Here is a 6,452-nt window from a genome sequence, read left to right on the forward strand (position 1 = left end):
TCAGGACCAGTCACCACCCTAAGAAGAAGGAGAAAATGTTGGGGCAAAGTGCTTGTTTCCAAAACCAGAGCCTTATCTCACCCCCAGTGTGAGGGCCACAGACGTGGGTCTCAGCGATCCTGTGTGCTTCCTGTGCTCCAGGCTCTGGGTTGAGCTGCAGAAGGTACTGAAGCAACAGATCCTCAAAAGCACTTTCAGAGCACTGTCTCTTTAAATCTTCACATCGCTGGGGGCACAGACGGTATTACCAGAATGTTTTCAGATAAAGAAACAGAGGCCCAAAGATGTTAATGATACCTCCACGAAGGAGTCAGGATTTGAATCCCAGTTATGCTGATTCTTGTTGAGTATGGCTTCACTCCCTAAGACTCAGTCTCTGAACTCAAAAAACTCACCAGAAATGTATACAAATTACCATAATGTGATCATGTGCGTGAGAGTCCAGTGGGAATTTAGAGAGCGGGGAAATCACATTTAAACTTTTTAAACTGGGAGAAATGGTCCAACGGGCTGAGGAAAACCAGTCAGGATATTTGAAAGCTACGTTGTTCTGAAAAATCTTGTTGGGTGGACTTGCAAGTTGAAAAAACAAAGACAGATTTCCAGGGATGGAGAAGAGGGCGAACATTTAAGTTGGGACCTAATACTAGGATTTGGACACCTGGAGATAGACGAGACATGTGGGTGTTACTTCCAAAACAGGGTCAGTAAAACAAAGACCATGATTATCAAACAGAAAGTATTTACCAGGAAGGCATCTGAGATAAAGCCTGATAGGAATTAATTTATAACACAAACCTGAATGTGCAAGAAAAGAGCACATTGCTTTGTTTTCTTTACATAAAATTAAGGTAGGTATGACACGGAGTCCCCATTCCATTCAGCTGGCAGGAAATTTAATTTCAGAGATCGAGAGGGTTCTCTTCTCTTCCCACCTCCCATTCTCATCCCTACTCTTAGAATTAATGATCAGGAGTCATGATGTGAAGCAAAACATTCAGGAGATATCTCCAGTCATTGGTGGGCATCAGGGGCTAGCAAACTTTTTCCGTGAAGGACCAAATAGTAAATATTTCGGGCTTTGCAGACCAGATAGGTCTCTGTCACACGACTCCATTCTGCCATTGTTGCTTGAAAGTGGCCATAGATAATAGGGAAACAAATGAGCTTGGTTTTTTATGGATACTGAAATGTGACTTTCATATCATTTTCACATGTCATAAAATATATTTTTTTTTTGTTTTCAAACATTTAAAAATGTAAAAATCATTCTTAGGTCACAGGTCATATAAAAACAGATGGCAGGCCAGATTTGACTTATAGACCAACACCTTCTCTCCATGGTTTCTACCAAGATGCCTGAAGGCCAAGCTTACATCGATCCTTGAAGTTGGCTGGCACTGTTGCCCCATGGAAATCTTCGCCAGGGCTGAGAACCCAGGACCCAGAGTCCAAGAAAACCTTCCTATACTTAACATTGAATTGTCACTTCTAGACAGCTTGTCATCTTCCTGAAGTTCTGTGGAGGATGGGCCACAGAGTCCCATTAATTATAAAAACTACAGACATCCATTCCTCCTCTTTGGGAAAAATCTTCACTCTTTTAGGGATTCTATCTCTCAAAGTCACTCTCCAGCTCCCTTCCCTAGCATAGTATGCTCAAACCCCTCAGGACAGGGAGAAAAATCAGGAGGTAGCCTGCAGAATATTTCTTCTTTAGGCTGTGCCGCAAGGGAACACAGACTTGGCTACCTACTAGAATGCTGAGTAATGTACAAAGTAAACAAAGACAAATATCGCACTCAATTTTCCTGTTTAGGACCAGAGCTTTCTAGCACAGGAGCAAGTTCAGGCCTTAACATTCCAACATTCTGAGCTTACAAGATCAGGCTGTCCCTCCACACCTCAGTGGATACTGGTGCTGGGTGTCCTCAGAAAATCTTTGAAGGAAAGTCAGGGTGCCGGTAACAAAGAGGGGAAGTACGCAATTCAGCCTTCCCCAGGGCACGAGGCTCTACAGAAGGTGATTCACTGCCTTGGCTTATAAGCAACTTTGCTAATCTTTCCAACAAACCGCTGGTTCCTACCAGCTGCCACTCCAGCATATTTGTGATCCAAAGAACCTCTACCAGCCAATGCCCACAAAAGCCCGTTTTACTTCTGCTTTGGGTGAATTGCTTAAGTTCTGTGAAACTGTAGCCATAATTTCAAGAATGGAAGGTCAAATACCACTTCCATCATGACATTACCTCCAAACCACCCCAACCAAAGAGGCCTTTTCTACCTGATTTTAAAGCACACACTCAGCAGGGTCTGCTATTCACGTCATCATACCCATGGCCTAGGTTAGGCCTCTGTGTAATTGCATTGGCTTCAAGCATGGTTCCTGCAGCCACCTGCTCCCCACTAGGATGACCAGGCTTACCGGAAGAGAATGTTCTCTACGCAAGGAAATTTGAGATAGGAATAGTCATCCTTGGAGGGTAGGGGATGGGCAGATACTCCAGCCTAGGAAATGCAGTTGTGCTGGGAAATGGTTCTTGTATAAAGTCCCAGACTTGAACATTATTCTCTCAGGTAGAAAACAGAAGCCATCCTGCAGGTTGATTTCTTGCATATTATCTGTACACCCATCAACCATTGACAATGGGATCATTTTTTATGCCCACGTGTATCGTACAGGAAAGACTCAATGATGCCTTGTTATATGGATAAGCAAATGAAATGCACTCTCAGGAATGTAGCCAGTATTTGCCTAATTTCACCAACAGCTCTAGAGAAAGGATATTTTATAAAATAAACTTATCATTTTGCAGAGCTATATAAAGCCCCTTGACTTAATTGGCTTTAGTTTTTTTGAACTTGACAATGATTCTTAAATTCAAGATGGCAGCCACACATCTGCTTTTGAGACAGGAAACAGGGGAAAGAAGAGGCAACAGCCCCAAGGGCACCCTTTATTCAGCAAAGTGAAAGCTTTCCCAGAAACTCCCCTTGTAGACCTAATTGACTTCAGCCTAACTGACTAGAACTGGATCCTCTGTTCACAGGTAAACAAAGGAGGTTGGAAACTTGAGTGTTCAACTTTCCAGCTTCTAATAATGATGAGGAGGATTTGAAGGGGTATAGGAGAAATAGACGGGAAGTTCTGCCACAAACAGCTACACAATTTTGCAAAAACAAAAGCACTGAAGGGGAAACTAGCTAACTATTCTCTATTCAAATATATCATAAAGTCATAGGAATAAAATCAGAGTGATACACACAAGATTGATAGAGATTCATAGAAAAGAAGAATTAGCCCAGAAACAGATCCTAGTATACATAACAACTCAATATATGATTATTTATTTAAAAAATTTGCAGACTCCTGGGCTAGATGATGATGTACTCTTGCTACTTAGGGAACTTGTGAAACTGAATCAGCTGTGGCTCTTGTTGGAGGGAAAATTAACCCAGAAGAGGAGAAGTCACCATCTATAGCATTGAAAGACAACCCCCCGCCCCCACCTCTCACCCCCCACACCCCGCCCGGAAGCTGGGAAAGTGTGAGTGGAGGATGCCTGCACTAGCAGCCACCCAGATGATGCTGAAGTTGCATCTTTAAGATCCTGGGGGCTACAACTTCTATCTCTCCTGGAATAACATAGTTTTCCACGCAAACTGAAGTGGGACCTACCATTTTTCTGTAATTTGTGAAGTTGTGAAAAAGCCATTATCATGGTTTTTACATTGAATATTGGAACATTTCAAAAATAATAAAAGTATTTTCCTAATTATTAAAAAAAAAAATGAAGTGGGACCTACTGTTTCCCCGAAAATAAGACTTAACCAGAAAATAAGCCCTAGTGAGATTTTTCAGGATGACATCCCCTGTACATAAGGCCTAATGCGTCTTTTGGAGCAAAAATTAATATAAGACCCAGTCTTATTTTTGGGGAAACATGGTAGGAACAGCGAGGCTTTCAGAGAGGGCTGTAGAAGTGGGAAGAGGAACTCTTTTAGGAAAAGAGGGCTCTGTGTGTAACACCTTACTAGAGGTGGGAAGAACTTGCCCCTTACATTATATAAGAGGAATGTGTCTACTAAGAAAGTCTCAGTTTCTGAATAGCTCTATTATCCCATTAAGGGCCAGCATGTCTTTGGTCTGTGGGAAAACTGAGAACAGAAACTTCTAGGGGCAGAGAGGGCAATCATTGCTGGGCTACTGTGTCCAGCTCTAGCAGAAATGATCCTGAAAGTTCATCGGTCCCCTTTCGTGGATGATGACGATGATGATACCAGCTAACATTTAATGAACAGAAGTATGGATTATGTCATTTAATCCTCAAAACCACCCTTTGGAATTCAGCTATTGTTACTCCCCATCCCCCGCCCCCCGCCCTGCTGCTTTTTCTCAGATGAGGAAGACAAATGTGTTAAATTAACCATCCAAGACCACCCAACCAGCAAGTAATAAATGCTAGAGTTCATGCTCCTAAACTCTTACCTTGTCTCGCTTCCTTCGGCAGAGCTGCAGCTCAGCGAGACTGACCACGGGCAGTGAGAGACCTGAGACCGACAGCAGGAGAGGTGGTTCTCCTTGAGCTATTGAACGTGAGGCTAAATATCCTAATTTCCTGCCTCTTTCCACCTCATAAGAAACACCTGCAATGTGTAAACATGAGGCTCATCCAGGATATACCCGGAATTAGTGTTTCAAGTGTTCTGTCAAGGAGGGGAGCAGGGGCAGATGTTTTCTAAATTCTTCCCATTCAATAAGCAAATTCCTCTACTTAAATCCCATCATTGACAAATAGAGAATTACAGCTTAAAGTGTGCTTTTAATAATCTCAGAGGAGGTACGTGACTCATGATGGCTTATATTATGGAACCACTGGCAAAGAAGATCTTTAAAGGAGTTTTAGTTGCTGAATTTGTGGGCATATTTGGAGCATATGGTTTGTTTAATAAGATGAACACAAGCCAAGATTTCAGGTAAACAATGAGCAAGAAATTTCCCTTTATCTTGGAAGTTTATTACAAATCCACTGAATATTCTGGAATGTACGGAATCAGAGTGCAAAATTTAAAAAAAATGGTTGAACAGCAAAAGTTAGGAATTTGGCCACTGATCAAGGTTTACCCTATTTCATAGCATCAGGCAAGATTAAAAGTCCAAAGTCGACATGGATGGTTTTGGAATATTTAAGGCAAAATGTAAATTCTAAGTAAGCCAGAGATTTTGTTCTTTGAACTAACTGTGAAGAAATTGTTGGAAGGTATGTTTCATGTTAAAAATAAAGTTTTGTTTATTTTAACTAACTAAATAAATAAATATCCTAGAAGAAACCATAAGTAGAATTTAAAATGTGATCTGTGACATCCAAAACCTTGAAAAACATGAAAATGGCATAGAATAGTAACAAGATACACAAAGAAATAAGAGGCATATGCAAACTAAATGAAAAGTGAAGACTTGTTATTATTCTAGATAAAGCAGAATTCAAGAAAAAAGAACGAAATTGAAATAAGGCACATAATTTATAACTGATATATAATAACCATCATCCTCTATGTATGCAATACCATGACATCAACATATAAAAGTACAAACTGCTGAAAACTAAGGAAAAAAATGACAAAAATATAATAAAATGAGATATTTAAAAATATTTCTATTACTATGGGACAAATGAAACATGCAATGAGAGAAAAGGAAGGAAGCAAGGAAAAGAGGAACTGAAAAACAAGTGATAAGATGAGGCTCGGTTCAGAAGAGTATGTTGTCTATAAGTTTTGCTTCTTGGAAGTCTAAGTGACAGACCTCATTCCTCTTTTCTCTGATGTGAGAGATAAGCAAAGCTGCAACAAATATCCTCCTACACATACACTTACATACCGATGTCCTTATTTCTTAAAGGTGATCACCAAGTGTGAGATTTCAAGGCCAGAGATAAATATGTTTTTAGTTTTAATGAATGCAGCTGGATTGCATTCCTAAAGACAGAACAATTCATATTCCTACCACATCATCAGTGCTCTTTTCCATTTTGCTAATCTAAATAAAAATGGTATCTTATAATTGCCTTCATTTGTATTACTGTCTTCCACATTTATCGGCCAGTTATATTTCCTGTTCTATAAAGTGACTATTCATGTCCTGTGTCAATTTAAATATTGGCTTCTTTTTTAAATTCAGTTTATGGGAGCTCCTTGTATATTAGGACATCAAGTCACTATTATATGTATTACTAATATTTTCCCCAATCTATCATTTGTCTTTTGACTTTGATTTTGGTATTTTTCAATATACAAAAAATTTTTTAATGGAGCCAACAATATTTCCCTTGATAAATTCTGGGTTTCCTGGTTTCCTGGTTTGCTTAAGAATTCTCCCTTTATCCAAGTTTATGCATATATTCTCCTAAATTTTCTTTTTTTTCACATTTAAAATTTTAATCCATCTGCAC

General features: G+C 39.8%; 1 pseudogene; it reads left to right on the top strand.

Moving 5' to 3' along the window:
* The first annotated feature begins 4,855 nt into the window (after positions 1–4,855).
* On the top strand, positions 4,856–5,099 carry LOC117032534 (protein CEBPZOS-like; annotated as a pseudogene).
* The last annotated feature ends 1,353 nt before the right edge of the window (positions 5,100–6,452 follow it).

The sequence above is a fragment of the Rhinolophus ferrumequinum genome, chromosome 12 (genome assembly GCF_004115265.2).
Source record: "Rhinolophus ferrumequinum isolate MPI-CBG mRhiFer1 chromosome 12, mRhiFer1_v1.p, whole genome shotgun sequence".
Lineage (NCBI taxonomy): Eukaryota > Metazoa > Chordata > Mammalia > Chiroptera > Rhinolophidae > Rhinolophus > Rhinolophus ferrumequinum.